Below are 26,263 nucleotides of genomic sequence, written 5' to 3' on the forward strand. Positions count from 1 at the left end.
GAAGCATTGAAAAGTAGGACACAGATATGCCTATTTACACAGCTTTGCAAAAGCAGGGAAATTTTCTAGTCCTGTAGAAAGTGCTACTTACCTGCCCATACTAAAATGATAATGGAAAAAAGTCTACACGACATTTTGCTGGCCTGTCCATGAAAAAAAAATTATTTTGACATGTAACACTAGACAGAAGCAGTAGAGCAAATCTCTTTTGAAATAGGTAAGGTAGAAAGATCTACCCAGAAAGATGAAGATATTTGCAGAATCGTTGGAAGTCATTAATATTGTATTATATTTTTTAAAAGTAAAAACATTTTTTCTATCAATCTTGAGTGTTAGTTCTCTTGGAAGAATTCAAACACAAATCCTTATCCATCACCGTTACTGCTCATAGATGTCTGACATTCACAAGGTACCTCCCTTCAACTAAAAGCAGATCTCCTTTTCATTTTATACAGTGGCCTTTTTTTTGCTTCTTATCCAATAAAAATAAAAAGCCCTGAAGATCACAGCTTCTCACAGCCTTTCGGGGGGGGGTTGATGTCAAAAACAATTTTTAAAACAAAATGGGCACATTTGCAAACATTGCTCTTTTGCACACACTAATAATGTGTTAAGGCCTTGATCAGCATTTTGTACACAAAAGCACTCATTCTAACAGTACAGAAAACAATTCACTTTCACAGAAGCAGAAGAACTGGCTTTCGCTTATCCCTGGGCAAGCACCATCTCCACGCTATCACCCACAAAAGCCAAGGAAGAAACTGCTCCAGCTCTAATTCTCACCACCTTCCCTTTCTCAAGTCATTTTTGGAAAACACTTCCTAATCCTTCTCTCAATGCAAAGTGAATAAATAACTTCTGCTCACCTGCACGCTTAGGTGCCCTCTTCACTCCAGAGCACCCCAAGGTTACTGGGGCAGGTGACAACACCGATGAGGTGTTTCTGATGGCAAGGAGAGTCGCAGCCTCTACCACATTGTGGGAGGCAACTCCACCCTTACATCAGCAGCAGTCTGGTTTTGCAAGGGAGGTTACCACTGCTGCAAAAGGGACCGCTCATGCCTGTTTGGGCACTGCTGCCATCTACCCGATGCTGGCTGGCATCAAGCCCTACGTGAGCACCATTTGTGATCTTCTTAAGCTCACTAAAAACTGTGAGGACTGCACAGAATTTGATATTTTTCTTTTGTATTACTGAGCTGGAGCCTTCCGCAACTTGCTTTAACAATCACCAAAGTCAGTGTAAGCAAGGGAAGACTGTGCCGCTGGAAGACAGGTGGGCTGTGCCCCGAGACATCCAACTTATCTCATGGCTTGCTAGTGGTAAAAGAGAGAATGCCTCGCTCACTTGTCTCGGGCTGTGCAGTCCCATCCCCTTGGGTACCCACAGCACCTATGAACTGCTTTAATCCACTAACCAGCAGAAAGCTATTCAGCTCTTCCCCTCCCCCTGAAGTTATTTTTTCTGCTGCTTCAGTGAAATGGCCCAACACCAAAATGCATAAGGTAAGCTACAGCAACTGCAAACAGGAATGGGAAAGCAGCAACTTCCCTTTCTTGCTTTCAGCTTTTGCCAGCTGCAGCTTATCTATTCATTGCTCTTGCTCAAGAAAATAAGTTCCACAGAAAAGGCTTTACTGCAGAGGTCTTGCCCTATGTTAAGCAAACTGGGGACATAAAGTTCATGGAGTTCAAGGCAAAGCACAGGACACAAACGTAAAAATGGACGTGCTGGGTCACACCACAGGTCCTGCTAGCCTAATACCCTGTCTCCAACACAGCCTGTAAGCACAGGGCTAGAGAAGAGCAAGAATAGGACAAGCACGACTGCACTTCCCCCCAAGCACCTTTGTAGCCTTCAGTACTTTTACTGGTAGGGATTTCCTTAGACTGGCATGATTTATCCACTGAGCAGTCCCCAGAAAGCCTTTTCCAAGAGTTCCACAGGCTTACCATCCCTACGTGAAGAACCACTTCCTCCTGCCGGGGTCTGAACCTGGCTCCTACAAAGTTTAGTTGACTTTCCCTTGCTCTTACACTGGGAGATGAACTAGCCAAACCCTCTTCAAGCCACTCATGATTTCACAGAACTCTGTCGCATCCTTCTTCAACCACCCCTTTCCCAGTCATTTGTCACGTGGAAGCCATTCCAGCTCTCTTAATGACCGGTGTTGCATTTCTCCACACTTCTAGCTGCTCTGTATTCTTCTTGAGATGAAAGGAAGGGGAGATGAAACAGTAGCTAATGTATGGACAAAACCATGGATTTAGACATGGCATAATAATGCTCTGTATCTTATTCTTTACTCTTTTCATAGCATTTCATAAGATTTGATATGCTTTCTTTGATCACTACTAAGCACAGAGCTGATGGTTTGATGGAACTACGACCAGTCTCAAGATCCCACCCTGAGTGCTGACAGTCAACACTCAACCTAGAGTCCATCACTTTGTATGAAAAGTTCAGACAATTTCCTGCTACCAATGCAAATCATCTCACATTTATCTACACCGAATGCAGGTATCACACGCTCTACACTATCCTTTTAATCAGTATCAGGGACCTAGAAAACATGTCACAAATTATTTGAGTTAAAATTGTGTACTGTTTAATATCTTCATCGATGACATAGACAGTGGGATCAAGGGCACCCTCAGCAAGTTTGCAGATGACACCAAGCTGAGTGGTGTGGTCGACACACCAGAGGGATGGGATGCCATCCAGAGGGACCTGGACAAGCTGGAGAAGGGGGCCCATGTGAACCTCATGAGGTTTAACAAGGCCAAGGGCAAGGTCCTGCACCTGGGTCAGGGCAACCCCCAGTATCAATGCAGGCTGGGGGATGAAGGGATTGAGAGCAGCCCTGCCAAGGAGGACTTGGGGGTACTGGTGGATGAAAAGCTGGACATGAGCCAGCAATGCGCGCTCACAGCCCAGAAGGCCAATCGTATCCTGGGCTGCATCCAAAGAAGCGTGGCCAGCAGGTCGAGGGAGGGGATTCTGCCCCTCTACTCTGCTCTGGTGAGACCCCACCGGGAGTACTGCGTCCAGCTCTGGAGCCCTCAGCATAAGAAAGACACAGACCTGTTGGAGCGGGTCCAGAAGAGGGCCACGAAAATGATCAGGGGGATGGACCACCTCTCCTATGAAGAAAGGCTGAGAGAGTTGGGGTTGTTCAGCCTGGAGAAGAGAAGGCTTCGGGGAGACCTCATTGCAGCCTATCAGTACTTAAAGGGGGCTTATAAAAAAGATGGCGGCAGACTGTTTAGCAGGGCCTGTTGAGACAGGACAAGGGGGAATGGTTTTAAACTAAAAGAGGGTAGATTCAGACTAGGTATAAGGAAGAAATTTTTTACGCTGAGGGTGGTGAAGCACAGGAACAGGCTGCCCCGAGAGGTGGTGGATGCCCCATCCCTGGAAACATTCAAGGTCAGGTTGGACGGGGCTCTGAGCAACCTGATCTGGTTGAAGATGCCCCTGCTCATTGCAGGGGGGTTGGACTAGATGACCTTTAAAGGCCCCTTCAAACCCAAACTATTCTGTGATTCTATAAAATCTGCAAGTTACATGGATCACTGAAAACGAGCCAGCAATAATAAGAAATGCTGTACTTGGGACAAAAAGCTTCTGAAGTGCTCAACTGCAGAGAGTGTGTAGGATAGAGCAGTCCTACAAATGGGACAGCACATGTAACAAGGAGTTCCTCTGGGCTTTGATCTTTTAGCTATTTGAAACCACACAAAAGTTGAATGAAAAAGGTACAAGATCCCAAAGGAGTCAGATTCCCCACTTCTCCATGGCAAGCTTCTAAAGTTCCCTTTTTATGACCACCTTCACCAAAATAAATAAATCGCTTCTAAGTAAAAAAAAGTGTAAACTGAGGCATTTCCACTCAATCCCTTTCATGTCTTTCCACCGCCTCGTCTAGAGTCACATGCTCAGTCCTGACCTTTCCAGAGACTCTCCTCTCTGCCTCACCACACTTACTCAGACTATCAAATTCATTTAGTGAAACCATCCTATCCTTTCACACTTGACTCTTTTCACAGACAAGCAGTTCATTTTCATGCAGACCCACTTTTAACTTCAAAAGGTTGCTTTGTATCTCAGCTTCTGATGTCCCTTGTTTAAAACACTTTCAAATAAGGATCTGAAAAGCGTTGTAGCTGGGAACTCCCGACATCTTCTCTGTCCCTCCTTGAAAAAGAAAAAAAAAATCCACTATTAAACAAAGTGAGAGGCTACGCATCCACCCAGGATTTCTGTAGCTTGTCAGTAGCTCTTGTAGCTCGCCCGTGCACAGCCAAGGTCATGGCCAGTGCTTGGAAAACTAAGCCCACGGCTGTCGGGCTGGGTTGGTCTCCAGGAGTTACCTTCGTGGTGATGCCTTTGCCTTAAAACCTCCTCTGAGGTCATTCGTTTGCACTTACCCACAATGGTTGTAGCAAGACAACCCTTCTGAGAAGGTCTCACAGCATCAGCGGGCAGCATGACAACCTGACAAACACCCAGTGTCATCCCCTCCGGCAGCTCTGCACCCCGACCAAAGTGAGAACGCATTAACAGAGAAAGCCACCCTGCAAACATACTTGCTCCTCACGTAGATGCACACAAAAGACAGCACTGCAAAACCGAGCGGTGCAAGTTATTTCACACCGAGCCAAACTATTTTGTTTTCCTTTCTGATGGCTCAGGCAACCGCATTTCCGCGGGCAGGCGCAGAGCAACACCACGCTGCCCTCCTCTAACAGCAGCACCCAACACTCCCAACACAGCTGATACTGAACCACGAACCCTTTGATCCATACAAAGCAATTTTTACCTATTCAGTGATGCTTTAGCGATCATGCAAAAACAATTTAATTAACAAGATTGTATGCAAACTCAAAGCAATTAGGTGAAAAGATACAGCAGAAAGTCTGCCAAACTTACACCTTTTAAGCACACCTAGAAACTACACCTGTGTCACAGCAAAGTACCATGAAAACTAATCTAGTGGTTCTATTAATCAAAACATTTTTCACTTTGAGGCCACAAATACAGGAGAATACTTGTTCATAGGTCATTTCAGACTCAAAGTTTAAGAACCATTTTCGATTTAAAATATTTATAACTCGGTAATTTCAGGTGAGAAAAGCATACTGAAAAGAGTAGTACATCACACTAAATTTCTCATTAATTTTCCTGTGAAACATTTGAGTCTCCAAAAACTGACTTTTAAGTTAATTATGCACAATTTGGACACTCCAAAGTCAGGAATTCAGAGCTCAATCCTGTCTAGTCACTCACAAAACCTGTATGATGAAAACACATTATAATCATGCTCTTTTCTTGCCAGAATAGACAAAAAGATACTATCAGCATTTTTAAAACCACATTTGCATCCCAAGAAGGTTTTTCTTGTGCTAGCTTTTTCTCCCATAAAATTTACCAGCCATATTTCTACCAGAACAGCCTCAGCAATGCATCCAGAAATGCACCAAGTTAGAATTGCAGCAGCTATTTCCTCCTTACTTTCCTCAGATTTTGGCAAGGATAGGAATTTTTTCTAGTCATAATACAGTTACCACAGATCTTTAGAAAAAGGGCAAGACTGAGTGCTTCAGCATCAACACCTGCTCCCCTCCCCTTGAAACAAAATGGAAATACAACTGAAAGTGTCACTGGTTTTACATAAATTTTACTTCCTTACAGTAGACACCACATCAAAACCACAGCAGTTAAAAAGTCAAACAATTTTCCAGCTGGCTGCAACAGCCATTGAAAAACAAGACCAGTTCAAGATAAAACCATGTCTCTTGTATTAAAATACTGGTCAAGCTGCTGACAAGGAGACAAATGAGTTTTTAAACCATTAGTGTATGCTTGCATAAAATTAAAAACGATTCTATAGAAAGAAATTTGGATAACCGTGACATGCCTCTTCCAGCACAATACTTCATTTTGATTTTTTGAGAAGTTATTAAAATCAGACCATCTCTGCTTGCTGGAATTTCATTTATTCATTATTGCAATGTACAGTTAATGCAGGAGATTAGATTAGGTTTTGACAAGTCTTTTACACTTCTCAGGGCAGCGTTGCTATTTCTGCTTAGGTTCGTAACTTTATCTACCAGCTAACCTTTATGGTGTTGACAATCGCAATTAACAATTTTCTCCCTTGCCTCCAATCCCCTACCCACTGCAGATGAAGTTGTTGCAGCAACATGCATCCCCAGATCCTCCCGGGAGCCTGGTTCAGCAACACCCCCAAAAGCACCCGCCATGCCCCCCACGCAAGGCTCCCTTTCAAGATCGCACAAGGCTTGGCAACAAGCAGCAAAACAGAGTAAACTCTTAAATGGAGGAGGCCATCACCTAATGAAACATGACTAACGAGGCTGCTGACTGTCCAAATGTTTAACTGCTCTCAAATGCAGCAGGTCAGGTGGGTTAATTAAACAAACTTGCATATCCAGAGGGATTGCCCGTTATTTGTGTTTTCTTTAAGTCTTTACCTGACTTTAGGCTCTGAAAAGCTACCAAGCTCTGAGCAACCATGAACATTTGCATACAAAAACCGACAAAGCAGACATCACTGTTCTCCATCATGAGCTGAAAACATGGGAAAATTCTTCCAAAAGAAATATTTTTGCTGAATAACACGACAACTCTCTTCAGCACACAAAGGCAGCACGCGCTGATGGGAACTGACAACACCTACACCAGGTACCTGGAAATGTAACCCATGTCACAGCACGCAACCGCACTGTAAGTGGGAATCTAACACACATTGTCTCTCAAACTTAACCATTAAAAATTATCAGAACACGGAAACACCAACAAGGGTGGACAAAGTAGATGCAAAGTGTTTTCAATGTACAACAACGGAAATGAAAATAAATCTAGGATTAAAATATAGCTTAGTTTCACCGATTTCCAATAGCATTTGTCTCCATTCAACAAGAATTTATGCACCATTTCAACCTGATAAGAATTTAATTCTAGGTAATAAAGCTTTACAAATTGAATTCAAAGGAAAAAAACCTAGCATTTCCCAATTATTTCCAGAGCTCCACAACTACACACTTCAACTAAAGGAACAGGGAAAGCTGCCACTACAAAAGCAGAGCTGACATACGACCCCTGCATACAGTGGCACTAGCAGACAGCTATAATAAAAAGCAGTATTAATTCCGCACGCTTCTGTTTTGAAAATAAAGCAATGAAATTCCCTCATGCCCACCTGCCAAAGGGACACACTCAGATCAACTTTGTTGGAGAGGATTTTTAAAGGCTTTCTACAGGCATGTAACGGATTCCAAGACTGAACGTGCACTGAATGTTCAGTGAACCAAATAATTTTTAATAGATTCCTCAGGGGAGTTTATTTTATATTTTTAAATCACACTGAGACCTTGGAATGGCAACCTGATTCAGACGAAGAGAAAGGCTAGTGTTCGTCGGGTAGGGTATTGTGCTTCTTCCAGGGTTTTTCTGAAAGAGGAACAGTTGTTCCTATAATTTCTTGCTATGTACTTTAGAAATGAAGACATTTCTACAAACCTCGAACTTTAAAATTGCTCAGTGTATGTTTTCAAAAGCAATTTTATAAGTTCCTCCCTATAGAAGTACTACATCAGCAATTACAGAAAGTTGATGTAACAAAAATTTGGGAGGAATTAAAAGTTAGAATGAGGCAGCTCACCTCCTCCAGCTATGGCTGCAAAGAGGTAGGCGATAGACAGTGTTAACAAAACCATCAGGCCCAGATTCGAAACCCAAATGTAGCATAAATTAGATCAGTTTGCAGATTTCAGATTAACCACCCTCTCTCCCCTAGACCCCCCCCCCGAAGTAATGCCCACCTTATTAGCAAGGCCCCTACAATGGGACAGCAGATTCGGCACGAGAAGCAACCGTCCCTTCGAAGAGGAAATTTTTCCAGCTGTATGATTAAGTACGCAGGAAAACAAGACGAGGAGCCTCAAGCACTGCCATCGTCAGCGTGATTTCAGCAGGATTAGGCAGAGCGTGATGGAGGAAAAGCCTCAGACAATGAGTCCTTTCATACATCAGAAACAAAACCTACCGTTAATCACACCAGCAATTCAGTTTCTTCCACTAATTCCTAATCAGACATCAACAAATAAAGCAAAACACTTATTCTTGTTTTAATTCTATGAAATAAACACAAGTGAATGGAAGTGCTCAGCCCGCACTGTAAAAATGCCGTCACCACTCCGCCTCCTGATGAACGGGGAGCTGCGAGACACATGAAGGGTTGGGAGAGGAGCTCTTCCATAAAACCCATTCAGGGAGAAGTCCGGAGCAGAAGATTTAGAGGAGTGCTGCATTAACAAGCGACAGAAACTTCAAAGCCAAGAGGCAAACTCAGTCAAAACCCTTCTCCATACAAAAAAGACCTTGAACCACAGTCATTAGAAAAAAAATCTGGTGTGCTGCTTTGATTTTCAACTTTAGTCACTGGACAGAAACAAAACATCATTTTTGTTTTTCCCAAAGCTGCGAGTAATTGTAAATCCACTTCTACATATAACCTTCATTTATCACCTCATCAGTGACTGCTCGAGTCTGATGGAATTAAACACTCAAGTCAGGCAGTTTTTGTTAAAAGTAATAATTACATTGTTACTAGAATATACAATTAGGTAATAAAAAACAAAAACAAATCTGCCTAGCAATATTTTTTTATGCACTCTCACAGAAATATTACCAGACTGAAAACAGGCAACATTATTATTATAATAACAAAAAAAAAATCCACTTCCACCGAAGTATAGCTACTTCTAATTTAAAACTTCACCCACAGGCAAAAATACATAAATGATTAGCATTATAGTGTTTATTTTAATTAAACTGTGCAACAAGAATCCAAGAGGCTGTTAACTCACTTCAGATACGAAGAAAACCAATATCTGACAGTTCATCCTCCATTTATAACCAACACAGTTGTGTCAGCCCACCCTACCACCTAAACACTAAAACCAGAATGTCTGCATTTCTCCTAACATCCAAAACCAACACACAATAGAGGTATCAGCTCAAAGGAAAAAAAAAAAAAAAAAAGAGAAAGAAAAAAAAAAAGAAAAACAGGAGGTCAATAGATCCCTCACCTGCTCCTTGCAGACAATGTTTAAGAGCATCAAAAATTCACTGGTCTTCAAAGCACAACTCTTCAAAGTTTAATAAGGAAAAAAAAATACATCTTTAATTCAAACTTACATTTATAAATGCTTTCCAGCAACATAACTGCTGTGAAATGTATTCTTTAACACCATACAATTCATGGTGCCTGCCCTGAACACCTAACGATCTAAGCAAACAAAATACAATTCATGATTCCTAATGTATTAAAGACATTTTTCATTACCGCAGTCAAGCTGCTGATCCCAGTAATTCTGTGCAAGTCATTTTAAGACAAACGTTTGCCCATCTATCTAGATGGTTTTGGCCCATGAAGAAGCCTTTGATAACTCTTCAGAAAAAAAAAAGTGTTCTTAAAAGATGCCCAGCTTTCTGACACCAGGGCAGGGGATCACTAGAAGAGCACGACAGGCTGCTGCCACATATAGCAGCACACTGTATTATTACATTGTTTACAAAGAAAAAGCTTCAGGTAAGAAACATAGTAGGAACCGAGCACAATTATCGGAAGCAACAGCTTGCTCCTATAGAGCTGCTGAAGCTTTATGACCGAGGCACACGCGTTACACTTCTGTGCATTTCTCCTGCGCACAGGTGAGGCACCCCTTGCCATCACGGCCTCGGCTGCAGACCCAGACAGCCAGGGAAGTCAGCAGCAAAGAAAGAAAAACAAAGTGCGATGCTCGCTGTCAGGAGGTGGACATCTCTGTGCAAAGGGCGGTACCTGCCCACTCGGACACGGGGGCAGTAAGAGCCCACGCTCGCTTCAGTCTCATCCAAAATCCAGCTACGAGTAACAGAAAGCTACACTTTGCATCAACCCAAAAAAAGCAGCTAAAATCATGGCCATGCTACAGGCTTCCATGAGCTCTCCCTGTCTTGACCTATCTAGGTAAAAAATTAGGATCCGGCACCTACTGACCTATGCTAAAATGAACCCCCTGCAATGGGACAGACCTCAGGAAATTAGGTTAATGGAAGGGCTATTCTAAAATGCCTTTTTCTGAGCCAAAAGACCTCAAACAGGTACTCCACCTTAACGCTACACCCAAAGCATAAAGTGTAGTTTTACAGGCTCCAAAGATGTAGCCAAATCCAGAGAAAACTCAAACCAACAAGAGCAGCAACTCTGTTAGCAACAGACTTCCATCTCACAAGTATATTGAAGGTGACAAACTTTCATCCAAAAGTTTGTAATTCTATCTTCATGTCAAGAGGCAGAATTAAAGCAGTAACTCTACAATCTGCTGAAATACTTGTCTCCTTAGGTGTAATTCTTCAAGTCTGCACCTTATTAATTGGAAGCTACCCACGAACAAGGCTATAGTGAGGAGACAGCCAATATCTAAAATGCATGTTCAAAAATGCATGCTTCCTCCTCAGATTAAATAAAAGTTTACAAGTACTTTTTTTTACTACATAACAACACAGAGATTAGAATACATAAGACTAAAGGAATTTTGGTGGTGCCCAAGAACACTCTCAACAAAACCAATGAGAATATATATTACAAAATTATTTCCACACCTTCTAGTTCATAGGTTTAAGAGGCTAATTTTCATTGTTTATGGTAATTATGTTTCATATTTCACTGAGCTTTGACATGGAAAATGTATTATTGGATTTTGCGTGCATCTTCTAGTCAATTTGTGTAATCTTGCAAATTCTGTATTACAAGTAGTTAAAATACAATGGACAGTACATTCATAAATTACAGGTTTTTCCTTAAGAGAATTATTGATTCTGCAACAACTAAACCTTTGATCAAATTTGGTGACACAAATGTTACTTAAGATATAAACAAACATAACTTCTTTGTATTTGAAGAAAACAGTACTTTATAAAAAGGCAACAACTTCATCCAAAAACAAGGTCACTTTTTCCTCCTTTCCCCCATCTCATGTCCTCCAAGTACATAACACCTCAACACATTCTTAACACACTGTGTCCAAAAGGATCCTCTTTACCACTTCAAGATAAAAGATCAGAAGCACAAGATCTGCCAGGTAAAAAAAAAAAAAAAAATTAAATATATAACCTAAAATCCAAACACTAGACCAGCCTTTTTCATACTTCTCAGATCTAATTTACCTTCCCAATTAACGATCCTATCAAAATACATCTAGGTTGGTGCAGAAAATCTAACCTGCCGATATAACAATTACCAAAACTCCTCCAGAGAGAGACACACACAATCATCCCTCTTCCATCCCTACTCACAAAACCCTCTAGAAAAATAATGGCTTTTCCAAAACACTGTAAGACCTAATTTTGTGAGAAAATCTGACTGAAGAATCAAGTACCATCCCATGAATAACTTCCTGCTCCTGAAGAAAGAAGAGATATTACAAAGCTCAAGTGCCCGGCTGCCTTCAGTAGTGAGGATGACACACGAGAGAAGAATCCATACGCTGAAGGGATAAAAAAGCAACCATGCTATGTGGACCTCATAAAATAGAACAGATGTTATCCTTTGTATACACACATGCAATTCAGTGTCAAACACTACACTTGCAGGAAAAAAAAATAAGGAAGAGAGGCCTATGAAGCCAATAGATAATTCCTCGTCACGGTCAAGCACACACATGTTTTGTTTGGTTTCAAGTGCTGATGAGATTTCCAGCACTGCTTTTGAAAGAGCGATGCCACATGCCCAGCCTTCAAATTTTTTCTCTGTTCAATTTCATCTGACAACTCCGAACTATAAACTTCTTGTGCCAACCTAAATAATTCCTCTCTTTCCCAGTAAGGCTGGAAGAAAGTATTTACCCACTTGCCAGCTGCAGCTGAAATTTTGTGCCAAGAAATAAGTGTCTTTTGGGCAGGTTGTAAACTGGAAGCTTCTATGCCTGCTGAAGGACAAGAATAAGAGTGGGACCACCCTATCCCTTCCCAGATTAATGGTATTGCTGTATTTCAGCTACACAGTGGATTGCACTTAATGAAAGCATCCAAACAGAGCTACTTCCTCCGAGTACCGAGCCCAGGTATTAGGAGATGCTTTTGTCAATTTTGCTCTCAGCCAGGCTTTTTATACACATTGCTTCCATTCTCTGCTCCAAAAATCCTAACTTAACTCTGTATTTTGATCTTTAGAAAAGTTCTCAGATAATAGAGTCCTTGGAGGAGCAAGACCTGTTTCATCTGTTTTTTTTTCCCCACTAAGGCACAGGCGTATATACACCGTGTGCCCAGGGACATTAAATAGCAAGTGCTCCAGCTTCCCTTCCTTAGCCTCTTTTCACAGCCCGAGGAGACTTTGACCTTCCTACAGACACTAAAAACACTTGCAGGCGCTGGTCACCACAGCTCTCCTGAACAACACAAGGCGAAGACTGAGGACGTGCACTACGTCTCCCCCACAGCCAAGAAAGACAACGAGTAACAGAGAGCAGAGGGATAGGCTTTGTGGCAGAATGGATTATGGCTCAATTAGAAATTAAAAGAAGAGGTTGAGAAGAGTTTAAAGTCTTCCACCTAGGGCTGAGTGGATACTGGGTTCCTTAGCTTTGCAGGCTAGGCTTCCCCACAGGTGTTTTGCCAGGCACCCCGGCATCCACAGACATACAGGTGAGACACACAATGTAATGGCACAAGACCCTGATACCTCCACTCCACTGTCTTCCCTCTCCTCCTCCCAGCTCACACAGGCTTCCCAGCTACAGGATGTCACTGCCTGCTTACACGTCCTGGGTTGTTTTTTGGGTTTGGGGTTTTTTTTGGGTTTTTTTGTTTGGTTTTTTTTGGGGGGGGGTGGGGGGGGCCAGTATCGCCAAAGCTCTGCGAAGCCTCTCATAATAAATCACAATCACAAAGTCACAGGCACGAATAAAGCCTGTGTTGTTGCAGTGGAAAGCAGTCTTTTCCTCTTTAATCTACAATCATTGGCCCCTTTCCCATGCTGAACATCATCCTGTTTTCATTTTGGCAGTGACCTGAATTTTATATTCACAAAAATATTGCCAAAATTCTGAAATGCCAGTTAGAAACTCAACTAATACAAATATGTAAAGATAAATATGTATCCTGCTAAAAAACAAGTACCCTCTCCTATAGAAAACAGAAATAGAACAAATGTTAGTAAATGCACATAAACAAATCATGACAAGGTACATTAGAAGAAACAAATGTCTCAAGACATGCATCAGTGCCATGGACTTGGTTTTTAATATACAGAGTAGTTACATCTCTATCATCTTCACAAATAGAGCCAAGCAGTGCTTGTTCCCTTTGCTCATTAAACCTCTACAACTGGTGCCTCCTGTATGCCCACATATACCATTTCATTAAGCTCACTTGACATTAGATGAAGAAAGAGTACAAGAAAATTGCATACTCCCCGCCTAAAGTAAACTTGTCATTTAAACCTTGTGTATAGATAGATTTTGATATAGCACTGGCGCAGTGAGTCATTTGTCAGTTTTAGAGTTTGTACGACAGTATTCTTACATATGTTTTGCAATACCTTCCAGTTAGCTACCGCCCCATGTAATTATAAGTTTTTACTGGAAAGGAAGCATACATTCTGGATTTGAACGCTGCACTACAATTTGTGGAAACAAAGCTTACTTTTATGGCCAGATTTTGAGCAAAAGTAAATCCACGTAAGGAGCCCTCACAAACTGCATGAAAGGTGAAAGCCAAGGCATTGCTTTTAAAGGAGAGTACACAATGATGGTGAGCATCACAAATATTTCTCAATGAATTCTTCCAAATGTAAACATAAGCAACTCGCATGTCAGATTTCTTCAAAAGCTGTTTCTTAGCTACATAAGTTAAAACTGCATTCATTCAAAACACCATCTAAAACATCCAGTAGCTATTATGAGTGCTTTACTTGAAAATAATAGGCGGTTTTACATCCTTCTGTACTGGGGTGAGATAACAGATTAAAATTTTTCCCTGCTGTCTTACCTTCACCTTTTATTTTTAAGTTGCATAATGGACCTGAGTAATTGAACTCTCAACCCTGGCTTCTAAGAGGCACTGAAAAAAACCACTGAAACAGAAAGGTTTGTCCTGGTTAATACTACTAACAAGATCAGCTCAGACTCTCACCTAGTGGCGTTCAGCTCACTCCAGTGCTTTACGGGGAAGTTTACAATTCTCCAAAAGGCACAAGTCCCAACTTTAATTTGCACACAGCCGCACGTTGACTGCTTGGGTAGACCTCTTCAGCCAGCTTTTTTAAGCTGGTTATTATTATTATCCCTTTCTACTATCTAAATTCAAATCAAATGCATCTACTGAATTGTAGATCACCTGGTAGCTGATAAAAAGCAGGAGAGAAAAAGTACCCTTTGCACAATTAAAGTTAGCTGGTTAACATTCAAGAACAGGCAGCAACAATTTTTTTCCTCCAAATTACATATACTATGACCTACAAGAAACATTTTCTGCTTAAAAGTAATACTTAAATGGAGATCTATGACTGAACATTATCACAAGGATTGCACTTACTTGACAGTCTGCTATTAGCCAACTCCATTATCACTATTTGCAGTTTTTAAATGTACAGATTCAGAAGTAACTATACAAAGCCTCCATTACAAGTGGATTTATGGAAAGCCACAGCAATAATCATCCTCATTAAGCATATCTTCCCACAGCCTTGCATTATGTGGACACAAAGAGGAAAACATTTCTTCTCCGTTACAAGCTTAGATCTTTCTCCTTATAATCACAAGCTTTGACTGTCTTCTCTGCTTTTGCCAATGACAGTTATCTCACATTCCCAAAAGCAGGACTTAGTTTAAAAAAAAAAAATTAAAAATACTTACATACCTCTCAACCCACAACCAAATGCAGACACAACGTAGGACAGCTTCTACTTTTGATTTTCCAGAAACTGACATTTTCACTGGCAACATGCACGAGAATAAAATGTTGTCTGTGGCTTCTACTATTTTGCTAACGGCCCCAACCAGTATTTATCCAAGATATATTTATGGACACGCACATGCAAAGAAAAGGGCAGATGGCAATACTTGTAACAAAGCTGAACTACAAAAATCTCTTGAGCTGAAGTGATGCATTAACTCTTTGGCCATAAGCTGTTTTAACCCCTTCACATGTATGGTCATGCTGCATCCTATTTCAATGACCAGGACGCATACCAGTGACGTAAGCTAAGAAACTCACACGTTAAGATGGTGGGTTAAAGGCAGAAACTAAGAAGTTAAATAATCCAGCGCTGTCACCCACCACACATCCAGATCACAAACCGGCCGTTTCGCCATGCAAATTTTACTTCTTGCTTACAAAGTTCAGGCTGCTGATCATGTGCTTCAATGTACGGATATCAATTACTCCTACGTCCTCAGCCCCACAGCAAACTACCACGGCAGAATGAAATCAGGATTAAAGTACACTTGCTCCCTCCATAAAACTATTCTTGTGAGCCACGCATTTCCTGCACTATCATAAGGAGTGCAATGGACTTTATTTAAAAAGCTGTTTTCAAAGCCACACTGGCAGGCTTAGAACAATCACCCAGTAACCAGACACAGAGATAAGTCGTTTGCAGCACAGGACCGTAGTAATCTCAAATTAAATTTGTCATTTCTCTAACATTTACCTTGAAAAATGAACAAAGGTGGTTATACAAGCAGCATAAGGAAACTCTATTTGCTCACCGTCCCTGCTCAAGTTAGCCGCCTTCAGAGATCTCTAAACCAGCAAATATTCAATGTAACTTACGTTTGAAGCTTTGATTATCCGGTTATCTTCAGACTAAATCACTTTTTATAGCTCAATTCTACACTTGACAAGAGAACATTTTATTTGATACTGACAATACAGCTTCATTTGGTTACATCTGCAATAAATACAAAACTCCAGAATGCTTTAAAACAGCTGCCCCAGTCAGTCTCCTGGAAACAGAGAACATCTTTTCCACACAGAAGGTCTGTGGGAACAGATCTTTGTTTAACAGCGCAAAAATACTTTCTTTCATTAAATTTAATTTACGCCAGGTATTTGAACTGCTTGAAGTTGGGTCTTAAAACAGTTTCTGGGTGCCGAAACCACCAGGAAGGCAAACACACCCCTTTGCAGCATTCGCCTTCAGCCTCAACTCCCGCTCACCGCAGGCTGCCTGCACCCACCCCAGCACCTATCCACGCGATCCTGGCACCCCCGGGTGTCCCGCGGGGGAGAACTGCCCGCTTCCCCGGGCACCCCCCGAGGCTCCCGACCAGGCAGGCGGCCCAACAGGTTACGGAGGCGGCTGTGGGGCAGGAGCTGGCCCCGGGGAGGCTGCAGCCGCGCTCGTCCGGGAGGGCGGGCGGGGGAGAAGGGGGGGAACCACCCCCCGCCCCGGTTTTGGGAGCTGGCACCCCGGGCGCAGCGGCGGAGCTCCCTGCCCGCTCCCGCCGGGGGCCCTTTGTTCTCGCCACCCAAGACGCCGCCGCCCGGCAGCCCCGTGCTCTCCCAGGCGGCGGCTCGCCCCACCGGAGGGGGTGGTGAAGGCGCGATCTGCCGCCCCCCGTCGCCCGGCCCGCGCCCCACTGCAGCGCCCTCCCTCCTCCCGGCGCGGAACGGCCAGCACCAGCCGTGGGGAAACGCTTCGGGCCATTGCCGATCGCCCCGCGCCCCCCCGCACGGCGGAGGCACCGCGCCCGGGACGCCCCACGGGACACGGACACCGGCCCCCCCCGCCAACCCACCGCGGGAAGACCGCCCGCCGGGGCTGCCCCGAGCGCCGCAGTCCGCCAGGAAGGTCACGCCGCGGCGGCGAGCCCCGCGCCCCCGGCAGCGCGGCGCAGCGCCGGCAGGTGCCTGGCTGCTCCCCGCCGACCCGGTGAGGCCCCGCGGGGCGCAGCCGGCGGCCACCGGGAACCGCGTGGCGGCCCCGGCGGACGGGGGGCCCCGGTACCGTACGACGGCCCCCGCAGGGCACCCGGGGCGGCGGCGGGGCCGGCGGTCGGGGGTGCCGATCCGCGGGGCTCAACAGGCGGCGGAGTTTGGCGGCTCCCCGGGAGACGATCACGCCACGCCGGGAGCGGGGCTGAGGGGGAAGGTGCCGCGGCCGAGCCACTTACCGGGGCTCCGGGGCTCCGCCGCCCGCATGCTGCCTCCGGGCGCCGCGCGAGAACCCGCTCCGCTCCCCGCCGACCGCCCGGCGGCTCCGCTCCGCTCCCTCAGCCTCAACCTCAGCCTCAGCCGCCGCCGCCGCGCGAGACCGCGCTCCGCGCGCGCCGCCGCCAGCCCGCCCCCGCCGGGGCCGCGCGCCGCGCCCGCCCCGCCGCCAGCCCGCCCCGCCGCTGCCGCCGCGCCGCCACCTGCCGCCCGCGGGCTCACCTGGGCTGGGCTGGGCCCCGGCTGCCGCGCTCGGCCCCGCGGCGAGGCGCGGCGCTGCTCCCGGCCGAGCCCGGCTCCGCTCCGCTCCGCCGCGGCCTTCGCTGCGCTGCGTTGCCGCCCGCCCTGCCCGCCGAGTCGGCCCGCAGCCGGCGGGCAGGGCCCGCCCCGGCCAGGTGTGGGCGGGGGGCGGCCCGGCGGGGCGGGGGAGGGCGCGGCCGCGGCCCGGGGCGGGCGCTCGCGCGGCGTTGCCGGAAGGACCCGGCCTGGGAGCGGGGGGCCCCGCGCCGCCCCGCCGCCCTCCCCCGCCGGCGCGGGGGCAGCCACCCGAGGGCCCGCGGGAGAGGGCCAGGGCCCCGCCGTGCTTCGGAGGGGCGCCCCTTGCCCGCGCCCGGTCTCTCCGCTCGTAAGCCCGGGTCGCTGTGCCGGTTGGGTGTCGGTCAGACCCGAGGTGGCCCGGGGGCCGCCGGCGGGAGGTGGAACCGGTAGGTGCAAGGAGCGCCCGTCGGGAGGCAGACCGGAGCCCTCCCCACCCACCCGCGGCGTCTCCCCGTCTGTGTCAGCGGCGGGTGAGCGCCACGCTGAGACCTGTTGCGATTTATGATCGCTTTGACCGTGTTGTGGCTGTTCGGAGTTGTTTCAGCCCATGCAGTCGGCGAGCACGCTGCTGCTTCAGCTGCTTAATTACGGCAGTCCTTGCTTCTTCCCCGTCCAGTGCCCCGAACTAATAGCGAAAATGAGGGGGATTTTCTGCGTTCTTTTTAGATGGTGGAAGGGTTAAGCCAGTCAGCTGCACCGATTGTATTGGTGCTCTTTGGCTCGTTGCCCAACCCTTCCTAGGCGCTGGGGTTGCGTCAGCGTGGGCAACACCACTGCGCTCAGTGGTTTCACCCTGCTGCCGTTCTCCACGAGCCCTGCTGGGGTGGCTCTGGCATCTCCCACCGCATGTTAATTTTTTTCCCCTCTGTGGTCTCTAGGATTTCTCGTGCATGGTAACTGTGCTCCTTTGAGGATCTTTTGCCATTGTCCTCTCATCTCCTTTCAGCCAGGGTGGTGGTAAGAGCCAAATAGTTTGCAGAGCTTCTTCCTCTGCCCCAGCGTGGTTGCCTCAAGCAGTCTGAGGAGCTCTGGGCTTCACGTTCCTGAATGCAATGCCCGGTCCCTCATGCGTCACTCGCCTCTGCCTTAAAATGAACACCTGAAGCCAGTCTTACACCCCTGTCACACGGCAGGAAGCTGTGGCACTGAAAGCCTTTGGTTCTAGGGATATTTCCTTCCTACTCAATATCCAAATATTGCTGCAAAACAGCCCTTCTGTGCATTTAACAGCGAGGCCACGGAGCTTAGAGTAAGTGGTGCTGGCCGAGTGCCACGCAGCACTGCCAAAGTGCCCATGGGCTCCGCTCTCTGTGTTAAAATTTGGATCTACTTCAGGATGCTCCAGAGCGCAAGACCACGGGGAAGACGGGAGATCCCTACTCAGAGCAGGGATTCACGGAGCCGCCAGAGTTGTTCCCCCAGCTCGCACAGCAGCCACGTTGGCAAGTTTAAGGTGGGTCACATCAACCCAACCCCTGTTCATTTTATGTGGAAGTGGCAGGTTTTTTAAGTTTGCTTGAAAAATGGAAGATTTGTGGCTTAACGCTCCTTTGCTAATCTTATCAGATGCTGAAGACCTTTTGAGTGGAGACGCTGAAATGTTGGGCCAATCTATGAGACAGATTTTTTTTTTAAGGTATTTTTAGACACGTAAAGGTGCAGGTTACTAAACACCTTCACAAATCTGGATTCATGTGACTGACACAGAGCTGCCTCATAAACTTCTGATGCCCTGGAGCTTCTAGCCAAGACTTGCAGGTAAATGATTGTCCCATGGGCGTAAGCCATTAATCATCTGAATCGCGAAACAAAGAGTTTTCACATACAGCTACCACCCAAAACTCGGTGTTATTCCCCCATACACTCTATGCCTTCATGACATAAAAACTTGGCTACGAATAGTGTGAGCCCAATCTGCACTGGTGCCTTGTGCTTCGCTGAATACAGGGTGGCCAGTTTGTCACCCCTATACCTGTCTGAGGACTCTGCAGTCGTGGGGCACTGTTCCTCAAAGGAAAGGCATCCGTTTCAGCAGTTTGCTTAGTACAGGATACACTGGCATGTTGTCACCAGAGCTGTATTCTGGAAGGAGGTGGACAAGAGTCCTAAAGCCCTGAGTTTGATCCACCAGTTTATCTATAGCACCCTGTTGTTTCATCTTGGTGGCTTGCATGGCTCCAGCCTGCCCAGCCGTTTCAGTGGTAAGCTTTTTGGAAGGCAAAGTCTTGGTGTGTATTTGCAGCACTTGGCTTGGAGGTCACTGCTCCTGGTAGCTCTTCGTTCCCTTTGATCCAGCTCTTCAGAGCAAATGTACACGCCCATATTCTTGCCATGTGTTGCACTTGATAGCCAGCTAGGGTATAGATACTGTGGGATGGGTTTTGCCTGCATTTAACATAATAAAATGGTATAAAATCAAAAGACCGTGATTCTGAATTTTTTAAGACTTGTCAGAACAACTTCCCTTCTCATTTCAGGTGTTGCTAAACTTGCTAAATGCTCTGGATTGAATCTGTAAGCTGCAGAGCCTGTCGGAAGCTCGTCCATTCTCCAACTGTATTTTTTTTTGAGGGAGTATTCTTGCTGATGACTTTTTCTCACCTTAGTGAGAGATAGTAATTGTCAATTGTATTGTCAGGTCTCCTGGTCTGATTCACAAGTGCCTAGTGCAATGCTCAACTTGATGCTCATGTAAGATAATACATCTCCATCTGTAGATCTACTTGACAGCACAGCTTGAGGACCATATGGCCATGACTGACTGCCCACCATTTTTTCAATATTACCCCCAAGACTCTTTCATTTCCTTTGTAAGACAGGATTATTAGAATACTCTGTTTTGCTCCAAATGATAATAAAAAAAACAATCCATGTTGCCCATTTCTGTTCTCCAAATGAAGGAACTGCAGCCTTGGAGAGACAGCCCTGATGTTTCCTTTTCCGCAGCACTAGGTTGTCTGGACTGGGGAATCTTTAAGCTGAGGATAACAACTTACCCTTAATTTTGCTTTACTACAGCTCATAGTTGATTGAAGAAATAAAAGCCGGTGTTGTAATAAAAGCGCAGTCACAATGCTAAAGTGGTATTTACTTCTGTTTCCTGGCCAAGGCCCATAAGTTTTCTGTTCCTCGGGTACCTTTCTGTAAAGTAGGTACAAGTGTCTTTCCCTTTCTGCATCGTTCATCTCAGCTGCGTGACCAGATCTGGTCAGGATACGTGCTGTCTCTTACTGCGGCTTTGCATAGTGCTTAGCACAGTGAAGCTCCCCTCTTGATTGATGCCTTAGGTCCTACAAAGTACATAAACATGAGTAATAATTTTCATAGTTCATTTACCTCCTTCTCCTCATAGTAAACTAGAAAGGTAAGTTCACTGGGGGGAAAAAACCAACAAACAAACCAAAAAAAAGCGCCACCTGACAATTTGTTCCTGGTGTGTAAATATATTTTGGGCATTATTAAATGGGAAAAGTTTTCTGCTCTGGACTGAATAAAATACGATAGAGCAAGGCCCTGGGAATGCTGGTCACCGAGACTGAAATTGAAATGACCTCCTGCTTCTGCTAAGGGCCAAAATCTGGAGTACTAATGGCCATGGAGTCCCATGGAAGACTTTTCCCGAAATGCAATCACTTGTTCAGAAAAGCAGACTTAGAGATGAGTGATCCTTTGCAGCATGGTCTCCACGTGTTCAAACCCCAGAGATATCATCTCACTGTCCTTTTCTAACCCTAAAGGAATGGTAATGGAAAGACTAAAATACATCACGTACATGTAAGTTAAAGCAAACAATATACAAAATACAGTGAGCTTGCTGCTGGAGTGGTCTCTGCTCCCCTCTGTTTCCTGCCAGAGTTTGCCTCTCCTGCATTTCTTTCCGTTCTTGTCAGGTCCCTGAGAAACTGCATTTTTCTGGCTTTCATTGCAATGACATCTGTGCTCAGCCAGTCCAGGAGTTGCTCTGGTGGTCTTCAGCTCCGATCCTTTACGGTCTGGCAGACCACAGGCTTTCAGGCTGCAAAATACAGGCTGTCAAAGAGATGGAGAGGAACACTAATCACACTAGTATTTGAGCACTTCCTAAGCTGATACATTTATCCTCACAGGATTTCTGTGAGGTAGGAAATTACTACTGTCCCCCTTTTAGAGATGAAAACCAGATGCACGCAGAAGCTAATTGACTTAGCTAATGTCGCACAGGAGTGTGTGGCAGAGCAGTGAAATGAGATCAGCCACCGGCCCCAGTGCCATGTGCCAGAGGACAGGTCGGCTCAAACGGGTTTGAAAGCCCGGTCGGTGCCCATGGGCTTTTATAGCCCTGTGGAAATGCAAAGCACGAGCTTTCAGAGCACGGCAACCCGGGGAGGAAAATTCAAAGCACAAGCTTTCAGATCATGGCAACCTAGGAAGGAAGGGATGGATTTAGCACTTAGACCCAAGTCAGGCAGCAGCAGTGATACCAGCCTGGCCCAAGTTTGCAAAGTGACCGGGCTTTTGTACTTGCTCTGGGGAAGAAGTTTTTTTTTTTTTCCCTGACAACTGTAAAGAAGTGATCCCTGATATTGGATCAAAGCACTCGGCTGATTTCAGCCTTGTCAGAAAATCCATCTGGGGGCTGAGAGCTCCCCTCCTCGCTTTCACACCAATGAAAGCAGGAGCTTCTGGAAACAAAATTTCAGGCCAATCCTTTTTTTTTTCATATTAATTTTTAGTCCTGTGTCCTTTTATATTTAGTTTTCAGAATATGTTGAAAGCATTTTAACAGAAGCCATGAAACAGTTAAGAAAATACTGGAGACTGTTCAGAGACCTTAAAAGCAATTCTGTTTCAAAACTTCAGGTTGTGTTGTAAGTAGGAGATGAGGAGTGCCACTAACACAGCTCGTGTGTACAAGAGTGGGTTTTGATTAAATGCTTGTCCTTATAAGCATTGAGACGGGAAAGGGAGTGGTATTGCCTTATCCTTGCAGCAAATTTATAGACCTTGTTAGCGAGGTTAAACTTTTGTGCTGACTAAACTTTTCCACACCCTCTTTCTGCAATAAAAATCCACCTCAAATTTTCAGCTCGCAACCAAGTAGCAGATGAAGTAATGCCGACTGTTTCACATTAAAGCAAGGCAAGTATCCCGAAATACTCTTCCCCAGCACCAAAAATGATTCTGCCCAAACGGCATCTCCTCCCTCAGAGAACTCCACCTCTTCCCAGCTTTTAATATTTGGTAGGATTGCAAAGCTAGTGCTTTTCTTTGATGGTATCATCGACTTCAGGTCTGATTGCAGGATGGATTCTGCCCTCGGTTCTGCTCGCAGCAGCACCCTCTGACATGAGCCACCTAAGATAAAAAGGTAATTCAGAGAGCAGAGACAGTAAGTGTAACCCGGAGAAGGATCACCCTGACCACGTCTCTGCTGCAACAGATGACAGGCAAACAGGACAAATATATTGGATTGACGTTTATATCCCCAAAGGAGCTGACATGATTGCTGTTTATCAAATTTTCTTTTTAACTTAGAAGATCAGGTCTGAAATTTTCAAGGTGCAATAAATGGGGGGTCCCGTATTCTTACTTCAGTGTTTGAGAGCTGTAGTCCTGAAAATGTGATGGGAATAAAGTACTGCCCCCACATCAGATAATCTCAGCCTTTTGTGTGAATGGCAAGAGTGGCCTCAGAAGGGTGGCAGGAGCCCTCGGGCATATCACGGTTACTATAGCTCCGCTCTGCAGCTGAGGTCTGCAAAGAAATCAAGCAGAAGAATTTGGGCACTCTGGTCTTCTACAGCAATGGCACAGAGGAGGGGGTTGGGGCCTGCCCAGCTACATATGTGGAAGCTGGGATCTCCTGGTTGAAGTATTACAGGCACCAGAGCTGGCCTGGAGTGCGACAGGCAGCCGTGAACTTGGCAAAAGTAGAATTTCATGGCTGAATTGTACTTATTCCTCTTACAGCCCACAGTGAATTTTCTCAGTGTGAAACTCAGTATCCGAGCCCTGCCCAGACACAAGGTTGCAGTCGTCGGTCCGTGTGAACAGCATGGGAATGCCACGGTGCTGGGGAAGGTGGCAGCGCTGTGAAGTGTGACCTTGCTGTGATGAACACCCGCGGTGGTGGGTACGAGCCTGGAGCAGCGGTCCTCCTCCGGTCTGTGGGACTAATCCTCACAGCACTCACAGGGCAGGATTCGCACCTGGAAAGAGGCCGGAATGAGGGATATGTGACGCTTAATCTCATAAGCTCAAACAGGATTTAAATGCTTCCCAGAATTTTGCTACCCTATTGCGGGATGTGCATGTATTGTAGAAGTAAACTGAAGTGATCCCCTAATGATTTTCTTTAATTCATTCCTTCTGCCACCTCCCCAAAAAAAGAAAGAACCCAGCGGGAATCAGCTGTCTTGACAGGTCATTTAAAACTGCTTTTGTAAAAATAGATTTGTATTTTATGGCTTAATATGTTAGAGGCTGGCAACTGGTTAAACCTCTTTCAGCACCAGCACCTCTTGCTTTGGGCTCCAGCCTTCAAATAAGTCACCGGTTGTCATGATTTACTATGTCTAGTATGGGACAAGTGCAAGATTTTGACAAGAAAAGATATTTGGGTGTTATCTGAGGAGACATGGGGAAAGTCACTTAGCTCAGTGTTTATATAGAATGGCTTTCTTGTTTCAGAGGTCACCTCTTGGAATAACAGGTGCAGGCTTCAGACATCAGCTGCAAGGGCTGTTTCGTGCATCAGGGAGGTTATAGCTTTTCCTATTAAAGATGGTCAGAATTTCAGGGAATAAATTTTGTTTAAATTTAACTAACCTGTCCATTGCGATTCTAGCAGAAAGGTGCAGCCCATCAGCATAACAATTGCTTTTGTGGTGATAATACCAGTGTCTTTTCTAAACGCTGTTCCCATTAAGATGTTCAGAGCAACGGATGTGGAAACCTGTTCCTGAAAAATGTGTCCCAACTTTGAAGACTACTGTCTGCAAGTTTAAGTAAGAGCAATAAAGTGGGTGAGGAACAGGCTATAAACATGGTAGAGACTTTGTTCAAATTTGGGAATAAAGGGTTTCTGCAGTGCTGTTCAAAGTGTGGGAGAGTTGCCTCCAATAGTCACTCTGCAAATATTACAGAGTGGTGTTTGTGTTTGTTTTTAAAAGCACCTTGAGATGGCATTTCTCCAAAACTGAAGGGTTAGGCATGTTCAGCAAATGAAATAGGTGGGCTGGGCATTCCTGACTGTCTCTTGCCTGCACCACGGGCCCTACGGAGAGCTGCAAGGCTTCCTTCTCAGCCCTCCTCTAAACCAAGCCTTGCCCGCCTTTTCCCTTCTGCTGACCCTTGTCCCAGCAGCTCCCCGGGCTTGTCTATGTCTTTCTTCTCTCTCCACTGCTGTTCCCTCCTGCACACACATATACACACGTGTACACACACACGTACACACACACAGAGGCACACAGACACACACAAAGCCCCCAAAGCACTCTCCTGCTGAGCACTTGGCAGGGCTGAGTCGCCGCCCTGGGGATTGGCCATCCTCTCCATATCTCCAAGTTCTCCTTGCTCCAAGTCAAACTTCAAAACAGAGGTACTGAACTCACCCTCACTTTTATTTCTCTACCCCACATTTTCCCACCTGAAAGTCTTTTTAAGAGCTTTAGCACATCACTTGCCAAATTTTCTTTATATAGGTTCTTGGCCTGGGCTCATAGCTGCAGTATCTGAGCACCTTTCAGTCATGCATGAAGTGATGTGACTCATGTCAGGCTCGGGTGATTTGTTCTCTCTCCCCATTCTCTCCCAAGAAGGAGGGCTGTGCCTGCTGTGCTGGAGTCTTTGTTTTCTTTGGGTAAAGTTTCAGTTTGTGAGATTTTCCTATGACCGAGAGGCTGGGGGTGTCACCTGCAATCTTCATTCTTTCATCCCTTCAATGTTCTCTGCTGACATGCTGAAGATTTTCACAGTTTTTAGGTTATCTCTGTGCTACATTCCTCTGATACCAAGAATATTTGGCATTGTCATATTTAATGACTAAAACCATCCAGCAGTATTCTGTCTTCTGGTTTTGGGTGCAAGTCAGCCTTTAACTATTAGAGGTCAAGCTGGGAACGTGCTGAGAACAGAGCAGTTCACGTGTCCCATCAGTTATTACACTTTCCTCTGCATCAAATGCTGCTTGGTCATAGCAGGACATGGGGCTACACGGATGTCTGGTCTGGTCTGGTCTAAACAGTTCTGTGTTCCTGTTTCCCAAAAATCTTTGTTGATGCTGTTCAAAGTACCACCCCCCCCAAATTCACAAAACCAGGAAAATTATAATCCTATATATTTTTTTCTACTTTTCATTCTGTGGGATATTAGGAGGAACTTAGCTTCTTGAAGGCGGGGTTTTTTCCTCTCATTTATACTTTATATTTTTAATTACAGTAAGAACTCCACTGTAGAAAAGACATTGAAAGAAAATAGTGTGATCATCAGATTCGTATTTGATTTAAATGATGGACTCAGTTTCTGCTCTCCCTATCCTCCAGACAGTTCTGAGTGGGAAAGAAAAGGAACAACTGCGTTCAGGAGGAGAGGTGTAATAAACCAGGTGATTTTTAAAAAGCAAGTAAAGAACCCTAAATTCTTAAACAATTTGAACTGGTGATCAAGAAACTAAACTGCCACTCAAAATCTCACTCTCGTAAGATACAAAATGATCCGTAAAAAAGTTGTACAAATAAG

At 45.4% G+C, this 26,263-nt stretch overlaps 1 protein-coding gene and 1 long non-coding RNA gene across 16 annotated transcripts in view; one reads left to right on the forward strand and one right to left on the reverse strand.

Moving 5' to 3' along the window:
• PTPRF (protein tyrosine phosphatase receptor type F) overlaps nt 1-17,515 on the reverse strand; it is a 396,981-nt gene extending 379,466 nt beyond the window's left edge. For 14 of the 15 annotated variants that reach the window (XM_076340397.1, XM_076340391.1, XM_076340396.1 and 11 more), the window contains exon 1: nt 17,191-17,291. The gene's annotated coding sequence lies outside the window, so the exon portion shown is untranslated. Of the gene's footprint in view, nt 1-17,190; nt 17,292-17,449 lie in introns of those variants that run through there. The other variant, XM_076340381.1, reaches the window with a different exon arrangement.
• Nucleotides 17,516-17,890: 375 nt separating this feature from the next.
• Nucleotides 17,891-19,160, forward strand: LOC143160514 (uncharacterized). Its single transcript, XR_012995391.1, has 3 exons — nt 17,891-17,931; nt 18,881-18,998; nt 19,112-19,160. It is a non-coding gene; the product is annotated as an uncharacterized LOC143160514 (long non-coding RNA).
• The last annotated feature ends 7,103 nt before the right edge of the window (nt 19,161-26,263 follow it).

The sequence above is a fragment of the Aptenodytes patagonicus genome, chromosome 5, assembly GCF_965638725.1.
Source record: "Aptenodytes patagonicus chromosome 5, bAptPat1.pri.cur, whole genome shotgun sequence".
NCBI classification, from domain to species: Eukaryota; Metazoa; Chordata; class Aves; order Sphenisciformes; family Spheniscidae; genus Aptenodytes; species Aptenodytes patagonicus.